Consider the following 16,334-nt stretch of genomic DNA (forward strand, 5'->3'; position numbering starts at 1 on the left):
AATTTTAAGAGATTTTTTTAAACAACCTGTCCATAATTGAACTAAGGCATTATTAGATAGTTTCAAGTGACTCATTTCAAGCTGCTTTGTAAATAAATTCGTCATCAAGACACATTTTATCTGTTTTCTCATAATTAGAATATCAGTAATATATACTGTATACACTTGCAGATATTATTTTGATGACAAAGATATACTGTATGCTCATGCAAATACTAACCTGCTGGAATTCCAGTTTAATATTTCCAATTCAAATGTATCAGTCTACATAGGAAAATAATAAGAAATGAAAGGTGTAAGATATACAAAAACATATTAATTTTTAAAACTAAAATCTATTTGTAAATTTAAAGATGATAATGCCATCACATAGCATTTACTACCAATCTGTGACTGTGATAAGTGGTCTGTAGCGTAGGACTGCTTTTAAATAAATAATCAGGTCCCAGTAGTGTACAGGCTCCAATTGGGCATGGGCGTGTGTGAACACGCTTCACTCTGAAGTCAGTTGAGGTGACTAGCTGATCGTGTATACATGTGCAGAAGCGCACATCAGACACCTTGGAGGCAGTGGCATATCACACCCATGCAGCAAGAAGGGAGATATAAAGGCAGGAAAGAAAGATGAACAGAGATGGATATTAAAGAGGGGAGAAGAGAGATAAGGACAGGAACAAAAGAGAGCTGGTACGAATAGGAGGAAGCAGGTGGACAGGAATGGAGTAAGTGGCTGTTGCTCCTGCTGAGCAGCAATGGAGCAGTAGCAACCAAAAATTATACCACAAATACTCCAGGAGGACTCCCCCACAAGGCCAAGGATGGTAGTGGGAGTCAGAGGGAGTTGGGCTTGGAGGCGCCCTGTGGAATGTCTGGGAATAGGCGGTAGGGACACGGGCCAGGATAAGGGTTGTCTGCATCTCTTGGTTGTTGTCTCCGTGCGCTGTGAGATCTGAACAAGGTAAGCTGGGGAGACAATGGATTTTAGAGAGTTTAAAGGTACTGAGTTTTAAAAGACAGCTTCCTGTTGGATTTTAACCTCATTTTCATGGATATTTATTTGGATTATTTTAACCTTCACGGCTTTCACAATTCTATGGATTATTTATTTATCTATTGCCTATATTACGGATGAAGCACTGCACTATTTAACACCATATTTTTGGATTGATTTCAAATAAAATCACTGAACACTTATCTACATCTGCCCCTTGGCTGGGTGTGTGTGTTCTCATTTGCCATGCTGAAGGTGTATGTGCCTGAAAGCGCTGTGAAAAGGCTGTCTGCTGTTATGGTTCTGCCTTTGTCCAGTCTGATAGAAGTCATGGGACATCGTATCTTTGATTGCCGGAACAACAAATAGTTCTGAGCAGGTATCAACCACAGCACCCACTGGGGTCATCGCTGCTTTTGTGAAAAGAATGGAGATAAATGGCATTAAATCAGATAGGGAGAGGCAAGTTCATTGTATCACGTGAAGATCACTGACAGAAAAAACTGAATAATAAAAAAAAGCACTAACTTTTACAAGTAGCCAAAATTTACACCAGGTGTTACAGTCTCAAATCAAATGTATGTTTTTATTATATTATAGTAATAATAATAGCAGTTCACTACTCAAAACACAGGGCACCTGGACTCAAACCGGCAACCTTTTGGTTATATGGCAGCAGAATCTTTGCACCATCCAAGAATGCATATCAATTTTCTGTCGATTGACATTTGAGCTTGAGTTTTTAACTCATTGGCAGCAACATGTAAATTGAATGATTTTTTTTTCTTTGGTTACATTCTTGAATAAAAGCATATGTGTTTTTCTTTGGTATTTGGACTAAAGTCTTTAGACATTATACATTTCATGTCATTATTAGTATAACATGGAAAAGCTTTCTGTTTTCGGTATGTGTTCAGCATTTCTTGCCTAGCATTTCGTATTATCCTACAATTACACAGGCCTTTGCAGACATGGAACACACATGAAATGTATGTATTCCAAATGACGATATATTATTTACCCTATACAAGTCCAGGTACCTCATACCACAATACAGAGACTGGAGCTGGGAGAAGTTTGTGACTGACTTCAGCTCCGTTGGTGGTGGATTGGGGATGAGACAGCAGACTGCTTGCTGCTTGTGCTGATTGACACATTTGCAAAAGAAAAGACGGTGATGAAGAGATGTGTGAAGGAATTTAAGGTAGCTTGGGATTCCGTGTTTTTTCGTAGGCTTCAGGGATTCTAGTGTTAATCAACTGGTTAATCAAAAAAGATGAAAATCCTAATTCAGAAATCCCAGGAAAAAAGGCAACATCTTAAAACCAAGACCAAAACCTGTAATTAAAAAGGAACAATTCCAATTACCCAAGAAGCCAAGTTTATAGGTCTAAAGATTGCTAAACAAATACCAAAATTCAAAACAAAGGGAGCAGAGGAAGACATAATTAATGAATGCCACTGCACAGATGTAGTGGCAGAAAGACCTTGATAAAGCCTCTAAGTACAGTGATCCCTCGCTATATCGCGCTTCGTCTTTCGCGGCTTCACTCCATCGCGGATTTTAAATGTAAGCATATGTGAATATATATCGCAGATTTTTCACTGCTTTGCGGATGTCTGCGGTCTACAGTACGTGTGCTTCCTCAGTTGATTTGTCCATTTGAATTCAAACAAGGGACGCATTTGAATTCAAACAAGGGACGCTATTGGCGGATGACTGAGAAACTACCCAATCAGAGCACACGGTTAAGTTCCTGTGTGCTGCTGATTGGCTCAGCAACGGAGTGCTGCATTAACCAAGAAGTATAATCTCACTCATTCAGCATTAATGCACGTTACTGCTAATGCTTCAGGATTGCAGAAAAGGTAAAAGTTTTGGATATGTTGAAGGAAGGAAACAGCTACACCGCTGTAGGACACAATTACAGCATCAATGAGTCCACGATTCTTTTTATTTAAAAAGGAGGAAAAGCATATAAGATCTACGGCCGCAGTGTCTTTTAATCAGGGCGCAAAACGAGTTGCAAGTGGACGTGATAAGGCAGTAGTCTGGATGGAATCTGCTTTAGGGATTTGGATTGAAGAGTGATGGAAGAAGAACAACGGCGGTGCTAAACAGTCGCCTGAAGAGGCTCCTTTAGAAGAGCTGTAACGCTATCCTTTGTTGTGCAGTAAAATTAAACTCATCGTTATCGGACAAGTCGTCGTGTCATTGTTGGTGAGTAACCATAATTATTTCCGTACAGTACTTATTACATGTACATAGTTTAGTGTCGCTGTACACACATTTTACTGTATACAATTTTTCTTGCATTGTACGTATTTATTGCTGGTGGCCTGTCTGTTGTAATGGCTGTAACGTATGTGATATCGGAGACGCTCGATATCTTTAAAATAATATTTAGGTTTTACTGTGTTTACATACATAATTTCAACGAATCTTACCTAATATCTAAGAGAATACAAAGGGTTTATGCTGTATAACTGTGCGTGAAATGTTTATAATAGTGTGGGAGAGTTTATAAGGGCTTGAAATAAATAAAAATAACCATATAAACATATGGTTTCTACTTCGCGGATTTTCTTATTTCGCGGGTGGCTCTGGAACGCAACCCCCGCGATGGAGGAGGGATTACTGTACTACTGAAAGAGTAACTAGAGCACCTGGGGAATGTAATCTAATTAAGGTAATCATCCCACCAGCATCAAAAATAATGACACATTAATATATACTTAGCAAAACACAGGGAGGCAAACATTAGCAACAAGATCCTAAAGAATAGAATTAACAATTACAAAACCAATTAACCAAACCAGACCTAAAACATAATATTTTTAGGAAAGATGGGAAAAACAAAACACAAAGTAAGGGAAAAAAAACAAAACCCTAGGGCGAGACCCACAGCAGACCATAACAGAATGGATGTCAAATTAATGCATAGTCTTCTAAATTAAAGATTTGTTTCACAGCTGTAGGATTAAATTAATTATGATTAAACTTTTAAGAAAGAAAAAATGTTTGAAACAGATGCAAATTTTAATTAGGTCCTGTCTAGATAACAGATTTATCTCTTAAAGTCAAAACTGCTGGAATTACAAAGCAAAATACGGTATATTTAAAGTATACAAATGCTATTTTTGTACTATTGTAACCCGTAGGTTTTCCCTTACAAAACTGCTACTGATATATTTCTGAATTTTAGTTTTGTTGACTAAAACACATTGTCAGCAAAACCAAACATTTTGGCAAAGGGCCCAGGATCAGGCTGTCTATAGTGCATATATTTTTATCTGTACCACCCTGACAGTAATGAGAAACTGCCATTAGTGCAATTTGCATAATTGCATGCTTCCGACTTGGGCTCCATGTCAGTAGGAGACAACCTATTGTGATGATTCGTAGGCTGTGTTACTTGTGTGCTATCAGCAGTTCTTTATGTAAATTCTCATATATGATTTCAAATCTTCTGAGTTAAAATCATTTTCATTAGTAAACTATGAAAAAAAGAAAAACTTAGAGGAAAAGCCTAAATTATAGTGTTTTTTTTGTAGTTTTTAAATCATTATAATTGGAAAAAAGGTTCATTTCTCCTTATGCACTTTCCAGACTGACAAACACATTGGATACATTAAATTAAATGGGTGTGGAGCAGGCAAAAACCTGTCAGTTTCAATCAGTAATTTTGACAAGCACACATAGTTGCTTTTTTTTCTATTTTTGGAGGGAAATGATGAATGTTCAAAAACTGAAATGTCATAACTTCTAAATAATGAACAAAACTGACAAAGAACTGACCATGGGATTATCTTGACAATTTTAAAGCAATTGAAAAACACTGTCATTCTAATAAGATATATGCAACAAATAATAAGCTTACTTTTTACTAAGATGACTTATACTTCAAAAATATTTAAAAGAAAAAGATTTTTACAATAAAATTCAAAGTGGTGTATATTAACTGACCTAATTTTGAAACAGTAGACATTGCTTGATTGTCAATTTAGTTTAACATACTGTATCATCACATATCTAGCAAAAGCTTAGCAGCATGGTATATTTTCAGAATAAAAATGAAGGTAAGCACCTCCAGAGACAAGGTTGCAGAATAAGGAAATTTCCTGCCTTAGGCAAGTTAATGATGTTGCTTCTTTTACTGCAATGACCCCCCTATCCTAAGGGAATGTCAGTAGTCCAGAATAGAGTTTTAACCTGAATTGAACAAAAGTTTTCAAATTTGTATAACAGAATTAACAATCCAACTAAAAAGTGCAGTGGAATTAATTATATGAAGGCTTATTCTGCATTTTAAATTAACACTGTTTGATATTTTTACTCATAAAAACACTGCTTGATTTTTTTTTGGGGTGCGATGTTAATATTTAATGGTCAGTAATTACTGAAGCATTTTACATCTTAATATGGAGTAACTGGAAAACAGCATGAAAAACCTTGCGTTAATTTTACTTTATTATTCTATGGGTAACATTTTGAATAGGACTTATTAATGGCAAGGTATGCAGCAGATGATAACTGAAGCAAATATTTTAATAAAACTTTCCAAAGAAAAAAAACGTATTACTTTAAGCTTTAATTAAGTTACAATACTGTATATAAAGTGTACAATACTGTATATAAAGTGATCAATTTTACAGATCTTGTTCAAAGTCTGATCAATAAATATAATTATATAGTATAATTCATAAAAGCATTTCACATCAATTAACAATATCAGAGTGGTAAGCCAAGCCACTATATCTGATACTTTCCTCTAGAAGTAAACCAAAAAGCTATAATCTAGTCTATAACAGCCATATTATAGAATATAAGCTGTTGGTGTTGATTTCAAACTTTGTACTAGCTTTTTATTTTTGGAAACGTAAGCTTTTCTCTGCACCTTTCTTGTGGCATTATGTCTGGTGCCAGCCATGGGGCTTGTACTTAGTCTGAATCTAATTAGACCAGATTTTCAGTCAAATTGCTGGAGATCTCATCAATCACTTATTGATGCGCCTCTCTTTACAGCCATTTCTAGAAGCTTGTCGTGCCCACCTTGTTATTAACAACAGAGATGAATGTTGGAAACTGAACCACATGAGTTACCGCGATGGTTTCCTCAATTGAAATTAGACATTTAAAAATGGATTTGACATTTGTCTGTGATTTCATAAAGACTCCCTGATATATTTGATTTTTTCTCTGTAGCTAGTACAGAATCAACTTTTACTTGTAAACATTTGCCATTTTGTATTATAATTATATTTTAACTATAAAATACATAACGTTTATGCATACAGTACTTATATAAGCCAGACTACTACATTATTCATTGTAGTTAATGCTTGCAAGCCATTTTAATATTGACAATAGCCTTTATATGCAAGAAAAACATTATAACAAACTGAAGCATTAATCATATTTGGGTAGAACTGCTTAGGGGTGAAGTTTCAAAGCTGCGGCTATGAATTGCTTCATATTTCAATGAATGCAGTCTGGTATGGCTTATTGTTTAAGGGAGAAAACATTTCTGTTCTTTGTGTTGATAAGGCTCTGTGACTTTTTGTTTAAAACTCTGTTCTTTCCTATTGAATTTCTCTAAAGAGAGATATCAAGGTAGTTTTCAATAAATATTTATCATTTCTTTATTTGCACCTATATTAAAAAACAAAATTACTGTCAAGGTAGCTTTGTTGATTCTATTCAGTGTCAGTTACTGAAAAAATATTTTTGTAAAATAAACATTATCCCACTAACTGAAAATAAGAATGAGAGTCAAAATTTGAATATTTCATAATTTGTGACTTATTATTTCCCTGTCGTAGGCTGTCTCCTGCATTATGCTTAGTACTGTTGGAATGGACTTTATTCCCCCGCAATCCCAAATTGAATTAAGTGGGTTTGAGAATGACATCATATAATTTGTTGGTGCTGTATGTCTGAATGCATCTGTGTGCCGACAGGCCATGCTATTTCTGCCATTTTCCATCCTGAAGAGAGCCCATTTTAACTTGGCATCAAATATGAGATTTGTGGAATTCTGTAATGGGCTACATAATTAGATTAGATTTGATTAGTTTAGATAAACTTTATTAATCCCCAGGGGAAATTCAGATGTAGACAACAGCAGAAACATACAAAAACAAGGATACAGACTCACAGGACAGATAATGCAGTCAATCAATCAATCAACAGGTAAGTAAATAAATAAATAAAAATAAACTTAACAAGTACATCGGGTGGAAGTACTGAATTGCCTGATAACAATCGACAGAAATGTCATCCAGAGTACACCTTGGTGGAATGAGCCTGTGGCTAAAAGTGCTTCAAGAGAGAACCTCCTGGAGGGGATTTTTCGCAATGGAAACCAATTTTTCCGTCATTCTGTTTTCCACAACAGCTTCCAGTGTGTCCAGAGTTCACCCTGTGATGGAGCAGGTTTCCTTATATGTTTGTTTCAGTTTAGATTTCTTCCCCCAGGAGACTACAGCATAGAACATCACACTGGCTACTATGGACTGGTAGTACTTTTCAAACAGCTTGCCTGAGTTTCCTTAACAAGTACAGTTTGTTCTGGCCCTTTTTGTACAGCGACACTGTTATGACAGACCAGTACAGTTTGTTATTCATTTGAACCCCTAGGGTTCTGCAGCTGTACACCACAAATAATAACAAAGAGTATCAAGGGGTCACCCTAGAACAGTACCATGACAAAACAACTTTCGTTCATTAAGATATTGTTTATAAACACAGACAGATGCTGGCAAGAAGTGAGCAAAACTATTTATATACTTTTTTCTTAAAGACTTTGTAAGGATGAAGGGGTTGGGACTTAGATGCGCTAGTGAAGTAATAACATTAGGAAAAAAGGTAAAAAGCAGTTAGAGGGAAATTTTATGGGGAAGGTGAAAGACAACCTAAAGTGATTAGATAAGTATATTAATAGTGTAATGATGGTGAAAGAAGAAGTGATGTATATTACAAACTGTAAGAGTGAACTAAACTATATAGCCAGTGAAATACAGAAATCTCCAATTTTGCATATTTCTGATGTTTTCACATTTAAGGAAGTCAATAACCTCTTAGCAGTTACAGGGACTATGAAGATGGTATTTAATGATTTTGAAATTGTAGAGAGAATGTGATGCTTAGATTACAAATTTCAAAAATTGCTTGAGCCAGATAAAATTCATCTTAGAGTGCTTAAGAAGGTTAGTAAGTACATGCATTATGCATATAAATTCTGAACGTGTATTTTTCAAAAATAACTGTACACTGAGGAAATTCCTAAAAGTTGGAAGCTAGCAAATCTTATTTCATTAATAAAAAGAAAACTGGAAGATCCACATAAGCTTAGGCCAGTAAGCTTACTATGCATCCCAGTGAATTATTTTAAACAATTCTTAAGGAAGAGATTGAGCAGCATGTGTCAAGAAAAAAAACAGCAGTTTTGAACAGGGTTTTTGGGTAGAGTGTTTTTAATATGCTGGAAAGCTGTGAGGAAGAAACAAAAGCATACAATCTGGTAGATATATACTTTATTATTTATCATGATTTTCAGAATGTTTTTCAAAAGGCATCACGTAGGAGGCTGGAGATCAAACTAAATGAAGCAGAAATTCTAGGTGCAGAGTGCAGATGAGTGTAAAATTGACTTAAACATTAGAAGCAAAGGTCTGTGGTGTAAAAATCTTAAAAGTGGAGTCTCTCAGGGATTAGTGCTGGGGCTACTGCCCTTATTAATATATATAAATTATCTTGATAACAATGTATATAACAAGCTGGTTAAGTCTGCAGATGATGTTAAATTAGGTAAAGTGACAGATAATGTAGAATCAGCCAAGTCATTGCAGAGGAACCTAGACCAAATATAGGTGTAGTTGGATTTGCTGGAGATTAAATTTAATATAAATAAATATAATGTTTTACATGTAGGAAATAAAAATGTTAGAGTTAAATACACAATGGAAGGTTTTAAACTTAAAAGTATACCTAATGAGAAGGACCTAGGACTCATAGTGGACTTCTTTTGAATAATTTTATTTGACTTGCTCTTGAAGACTCAGACCCCTTAATTGTTTCTTTTTCCTTAATTAGCAGCCAAACAGTAATGAGATACAAAATGAACCAAAACATGTCCTGCAAACTGTGTCCATCACATAATATCGTAGGTCTCAGGAATGTCGATCTGCTCAGGCCCCCAAAATATTTTAACAGTGCTCTTAGAATAGAGAAAATCAACGGTTTTGGAAATGTCTGCTATTGCACAATGAGAGCAACAACAAGCCATGGAATTAAAGAACAAGTTTAATTAACAACAAGAATCAATGCCTAATTAAGCAACTGGTTGGAGTGAAATTGATTGGAGTTTGAGGCCCTGACTTAGTTGTTCTTCTGTTGGCTCACTCACTTCACATTTAATTTCTGTTTGTGTAACATTTAAGGAAAGAAATGAAGCAATTCAGAGGAATGATGAAGAACTTCAGGTGAACAAATCTTTAAAAAACAAGTCAATTAAAATAAATTCAAAAGAAGTTAATTAGCAGCAAAATCAGGTCACTAATTAAGAAAAGGGTTAGAATGAAAACCTGCAGTCACTGGGGCCCTCCAGGATCAGAGTTGGGAACCCCTGGCCTAATGTGTGAAATTCAAATCAAGGGAATTTAAGCTATCCAGTGTGAGCTATGAGGGGAGTCTGAAGGAGTTGATCCTTTTAAATTTAAGAAAAGAGATTATGAGATGGCACGATTGAATTCTTTAAAATAATTAAGGAAAGCACAATGGTGGATTCAGGTTATTACTTAAAAATAGTTTCTTCAACAAGAACATGTTGTCACAGATGGAAACATGTTGAGAGTATTTTTTTTTGTTTTTTTTATACAGAGAATTATAGACATGTGGAAGAAGTTACCTAGTGTTGCAGATAGTAGTACTTTGGGGACTTTCAAAACTCACATTGATTTTATTGTGAAAAGGTTAGGTTTATCAGATTAAAGATGTACTGACTCAAAGTGAGAGTGATATTTTTAATGTACAGGATCAGGAGATAAAAGGCAAGCTAATTCCAGAACTGAAAGTCATTTCTATCTTTCAGATAAACTAGAAACGTAACTCAAAATCAGTAGTCAAAACCAAGAGCAAGTGATCAAAATACCGGGTAGGCAAAAGGAATAAAACGTTTTGAAAATTTAAGCCGGAGTTCTGTCTTTAAACTTTGCTACTCTGGAGATTTTTGGAATGACTTTTATACAGTCACTGTAATGACATCACTGGTGGTGCTCATAGCATAGAATTGCGGGAGAACATGGAACATGCCAAAAACCCAGAGACAGCGATGCCATATGAAACATAGATGGGGTTGTGGCATAACAGGAAATGCTTTCTCAATTTACGCTTAAAAACAAAAACTAATGAGAAAATTGTAATCCTTGAGTTTTAAAAATCCCCTGGATCAAAGTATAGTTTGTTTGAATCCAGCCAGAAATCACATAAACAATTAATAATGGTATAGACCACAACATGCAAGGTTGTTGGGCTGAATTGTCTATTCTTGTGAAAACTGTTCTAATAATCACATAATTTATTGTGCATTTCAGTAATTTTGTAATTATTTTTACCCTGCTCAGTGCACGTAACCATCAACACAGTTTATATGCCTGAACAAACACTAGTCTATATCTGATGCCTACTGTGTACAGATACTGTATCACAGCATAGATGCAGCCCTGTTTCTAGCAGTCATAATTGAGAATTCCACAAAGGTGTGAATCCTGCAGACCTAAAAGAAAATCTCTTTCTTTTCTCTAATGTGGAATAGCACATACTCTTTTTCCCAGTCTGTGAAGCATCCTTGAGGAATGTTTACAAGGTAGACAATATACGGTAATTCTGGTTTCTGGATTTTCTTTTAGTTATTTCTTCCAGGATTTAAAAAAAAATACCATCATGAAATTTTCAGCATTTCTGGTTTCTATCCCTCCTGGAACTCAAACAATGCTGACACTATCTTCCCCTGCTCCTGCATTCAAAATTGGACAATTTATTACAAAAAGCTTTACATTTGGTTTTTAGAGCAGTGATTTTTTTTTTAGCAGTGGACACCATTTGTTCCAGCTGTTCCATGTTGTTCCTCAGCAAGCACCACGTAATTCCCTATACATTCTATTCTCTATTTTCCATATTTTCTGATTGTTTTTCTAGTTTTGCTTGAAGTGCTTATCCTTCATATCATGTATGTGAAATTTTTATGTATTTTTACTGTATATTAATTCCTTTTATATTTCTTTCATTATGTTTTCTTCTTTTATTTTCTTCATATTCATCCCCAGCTGATAGAAAGTATTTTCTGCATAATGATCTGGGGCCTAATGTATAAACGGTGCATACATACAAAAATGTTGCATACACCCATTTCCATGCTCACATCAAGATATATAAAAACTAAGCTTGGTGTAAAGACACGCACATTTTCACAGCAGCCTCAGACCATGCATAAGCACATTTCTGCTCAGTTTTGTAAACAGGCTGAACCCAACATCAAAACAGCACTACTGTTTCTGTGTGGTTTCCCTTTCTTATACACATCCATGATGTGGGTTTTATCAAATCATATCATTTACAAAATTAAGGCACTTGATTGTAATCAATGTGTAACAGTGTAATGGTGCACGGAATGGCCAGACTATTCCTACTACCATGGCGGTTTTAACGTTGTTAGAAGACATTGCAAATGGAAGAATTAAAAGAGAGTGCGTATTTACAGATGATGATGACTGACTTCTAAGTTGATTTAGATTTCCATGAGCTATCCTCTTGGAATTGTGTGCTATTAGAACACTAGGAATATATAATTGTTATCACTTTTATGATGAAATGCACTAAAGTATGTATATTACATTTTACAAATAAAAAAAATTAGCTTCATTTAAATAATGTATACTGTTAATAAATAACATGGGGGCATGGTGGCATTGCAGAAGCGCTGCTGCCTTGCAGTAAGTGGGTTATGTCTCAGGTGTTCTCTGTGTGGAGTTTGAATGTTTTTCTGGTGGGTTTCCTCAGCGTGCTTCAGTTTCCTTCCAAAACCATTCAGGATGAGGGATCTGGTGAGGCTAAGTTGACTCTACTAGTGTATGCGTGTGCTCGTAATCATGCTGCGATGAGCTGGCGCCCCGTCCTGCGATTGTTGCTGCCTCACTCTCGATTCTTGCTGGGACTAATGCAGCAGTGCTACCATACTCCCACATATTTAATGCATGTTTTAATGCATTTCATCACAGTATTGAGTATAAATCTTAGTATTCTAAAATGTTCAGATAGCTGTAATATCGTGAATGTAATGTATTCTGTGTGTCGATTACTGCTTGTGTGATCCTGTAGGCATAAGAGAAATCCGTTTAACAAGCATATATCGATTAACAACTGGGTCGGGGAGTTATGTGAATTATGTGAATTTCCCCTTGGGATTAATAAAGTATCTATCTATCTATCTATCTATCTATCTATCTATCTATCTATCTATCTATCTATCTATCTATCTATCTATCTATCTATCTATTAGAATGTAAAGCATTTAATGTGCTAATTTAGTTATGATGAGGTTTGAGAAACTCTACTAAATGAAACATTGACTTTAAGATGAAGTTTATGACATTGTACTTTAATAACAAAATAAACTATGAGATTAAAGTCGAAATTTCGAGATTAAAGTCAATAGGCATTTTTTTTCTTTCCTGTGGCCCTAATACGCTTCCATATGATGCTCAAATGGTGGGATGCGTCTTGTCTTTTCATGTCACTTTTGATATATGACCACTTCTCTTTTATTTTGGGCACTGTGCAACTTTCTGAACTTGAACCTTTGAGTGCCTTTGCCATGCTGTGCCACTCCATCAGTTTCCTTTTATTGTGTAGACGGCTGCTTAAGCCACCAAATAGTACATAATTCCATGCCTCAACTTCATTCACAAGGACCTCCATTCTGCATTCACCTAAATTCATTTTTTTCTTAGTGCTTTTGCAATTTTCTTTTAACAAAACACTGAACAAGAAAAGGCTATTTATATTGATTTGCATATTCAAATTGATGAAATTCTAAGAGGAGTCGGGGTGGTGCTATAGGTGCATGCATGTACATTAAAATTCACATTGATTGGGATTTGTAAAGGAAAAGTGCATAGAACTTTGCTTATGCACAGTTTTGTGCATCTGTATTTTTTGTGCATACACATATTTCTACTTTTGTCCATATGTCATGTTTTAGATTGAATTCTACACAAGGCGTTATACATGAGGCCCCTGGGGATGTCTCTTAGCCAGTTAGCATTGAGACAGGCATCACACCAAAAGTTTCAGACAAGAATGATAAAGGACCCGCTGTTGTGTTTTTCAGCATAAATATGATCAGCTCTCAATTCTGGCCTCTGTGGTAATGTGCCTAGCCAGGCATTACCAACGAAAAAGAACCTATTAAGTATCTTTTAAAGTTAAGAAAGGAGAATAGAAAAAAAACAAAGTCACTTATCTTTATTTTCAGCAGTAATGCAAGAGGGTGTTTTCACTAGCGTTTTAGCTCTACTCCATTGGGGAGATGTGGCAAGGTCCTGGCAGCCTTGCGTAGGTGTCGCTACAGAGGTCTGCATTGCATTACATTGTGCCAATTTCCAACTCTAGTGACTTGTTGCAACCTGCTGCTGAAGTAAGAAAAAATTGTAGAGCGTTTAGCTTAGTTTACCACAGAAAGTAAAAGGGATCCTGAAGGTTAACCCAGTTGCAAGTTTAGAAACAGGTATAAAATTACCGTCAATCAGAAAGTGCTGTATTTTAATAGAGATGCAACTTGAACTGTGAACGTGCCCTCATCATCTGTGATTGATTAGAGTGACATAGAGCTCCAGGACTGGGTGGCGAGACAGTGCTGAGTATAAAAGGCATTTCCTGCCTGCAGAGGTTCTCTTTTGACCGAGTCATAGTGATGAGTATTTGGTATATCTCATTACATAAAGCATAGCAACTTGTGTCTCATTTGTGTATATACGAGGTAAAACGCAAAAATAACTGGACTAGTAAAAAAAAATATTTTTTGATGAATTACAGCATTCTAAACATTGTCACCTTCTATATACTTCCCCTCCCGATCTCTACACCCGCTCCATACGTATCTTCCATTTACTGAAACAGTGCTGGAAGAGGCTCTTCAACAGGCTTGTGTTTCTGTCTTCACTTCATCCATTGAAGAAAAATGTGTTCCCTTCAGGTCACTTTTGATTTTCGGGAACAAGTAAAAATGACAGGGAGCTAAATAGGGAGGATGATCGAGGACAGGAATGTTTTTGTCAGTCAAAAACTGCTTTACGGAAAAAGACAAAATTCGCGAGAAATTTGATGTTGATTCACTATTCAATTTTTTCACCTGACATTATTGCAGCAACTCGTGTAGCGATTGTTGTGCAAATACTGTATGGACTATTCACAGGATATACTTTGCTGGTTGGCGGTTTGAGAAGGCATATAGGAGGGGATATAGTTCTATGATTCATGTCCGGCCGACCTCCAAATGGTTTTCCAGGAAAGCCCCAAGCCCAGTCCGGTTATTTTTGTGTCTCGCTTCGTATATAAATATATATATATCTTCTAGTCTAGCTTTTGGTGGAGGTATTTATGTGAATTGGATTAGATAATATGTAAATATAGGAGAGCAAGAACTCACCCATCACAGACTGATATGACAATATAAATTCACATAAAACATTTCTGTCTTTCTTGAAACATTTGCCCTAGGTATTAAAAATAACTCATCACACACAATGGACAACCATGACATATGCAAGGAAAATATTTATCCTGTTACATTTCATATAAACAAAAAAGGAAGGGATCTATAAAATGTGTTCTAACAAACAATTAAATACAAACCCTAAATAAACAACTATAATGGTTGGCTTATGTTGTAAAATTGGAGGCAGCTTTTTACAAAATGTATAGTAGGTTTGTAAAACAAACGAATCAAATGTCTGGTTGAGCTGAATCCCTGGGAGTCTTAAAGAAAATTATACTGGATCTAAACAAACTTAGCTTTGTAATGAAAATGCTTACAGTCAACACAGAAAAAAAATCCATACACTGTATTGTTAGTCAAGTCAAGTTGCAATACAGTACACTTAATTTTCATCAGTATGATTATTGTCAAGCTTTTGACACTTTGTCTTTAAAAATGATTGACATAATGTGTGATCTAATACTTTATATTGATGACAAGTTAACCCATGTTTTATTTTTCTCAAATGCAAACACTGTTAAGTATATTTGTGGACAGCATGTAACTTGGTTTTAAGAAAACTTTTGGTAAAAAGTTATAATTGCAGAATGAAGCTAAAATAAACACCTTTTTACTTACCATTCTCTTGTAAATTTTGTGAAGGTATGTTCCTTAGAAAGAAATCCTTAACCCCTTCACCGCCCTCTGCCGGATATATCCGGCACCGTTGTTTTAATGCTAACGCCATACTGCCGGAATTATCCGGCACATTTGCCTGTGGTTATATGAATGCCTGGCAAGTAGTATAACTGACGGTTTGGCGTGGGTATTATTACGACGTTGTATTTCGACAAGTCTGTGGTTGTTTTGGCCGGTCATGTGACGTGATTCGCATGTAACAGCTGTGAATATGGCGAAACGTAAACTGACTTCAAGTGAGGCTTTGCAGGCGATTTTGGACAGTTCTGATCATGATTGTAGCAGTTCTGAAGAAGATTTTAGTGACAGTGATGAGCAGCAACGTGCGCTGCATGATATTGTGAATGAAGACGCATCGGATGACGGCGCTGAGTGGGTGTATCCCCAGCATCTCAGCTGGGCTGCTGCCCGTGGTGAACTACCTTTTCTGCATTCGTTTGAGGGAACGTGTGGCTTTATTGTTGATGTAAACAATTACACTGCTGAGCAGTTTTATGAGCTGTTTGTGTCACCTGATTTGATTAGACATTTTGTTCATCAGACAAATCTGTATGCAGCACAGTTTATTGAGAAAAATCCCAATTTACCTCCACATTCCCGTGTTCGTGCTTGGTTTGACACTGATGAAAACGAAATGAAAAAATTCATTGGGATTTTGATGTTGATGGGAATAATCAGAAAACCAGATATTGAGATGTACTGGTCTACAGATCCTATGTATGCAACACCTATTTTTGCAGCTGTCATGACACGTAACCGATTCTCTTTGCTGCTGAAATTCTTTCATTTGAATGACAACAGAAACGAGCCAGATAAGAAAGATCCAAACCGCGACCACTTGTTCAACCTACGTCCTTTGATTGATCATTTATTTGAAGCATTTCAGTTGC

Source organism: Erpetoichthys calabaricus, chromosome 10 (assembly GCF_900747795.2).
Source record: "Erpetoichthys calabaricus chromosome 10, fErpCal1.3, whole genome shotgun sequence".
Lineage (NCBI taxonomy): Eukaryota > Metazoa > Chordata > Cladistia > Polypteriformes > Polypteridae > Erpetoichthys > Erpetoichthys calabaricus.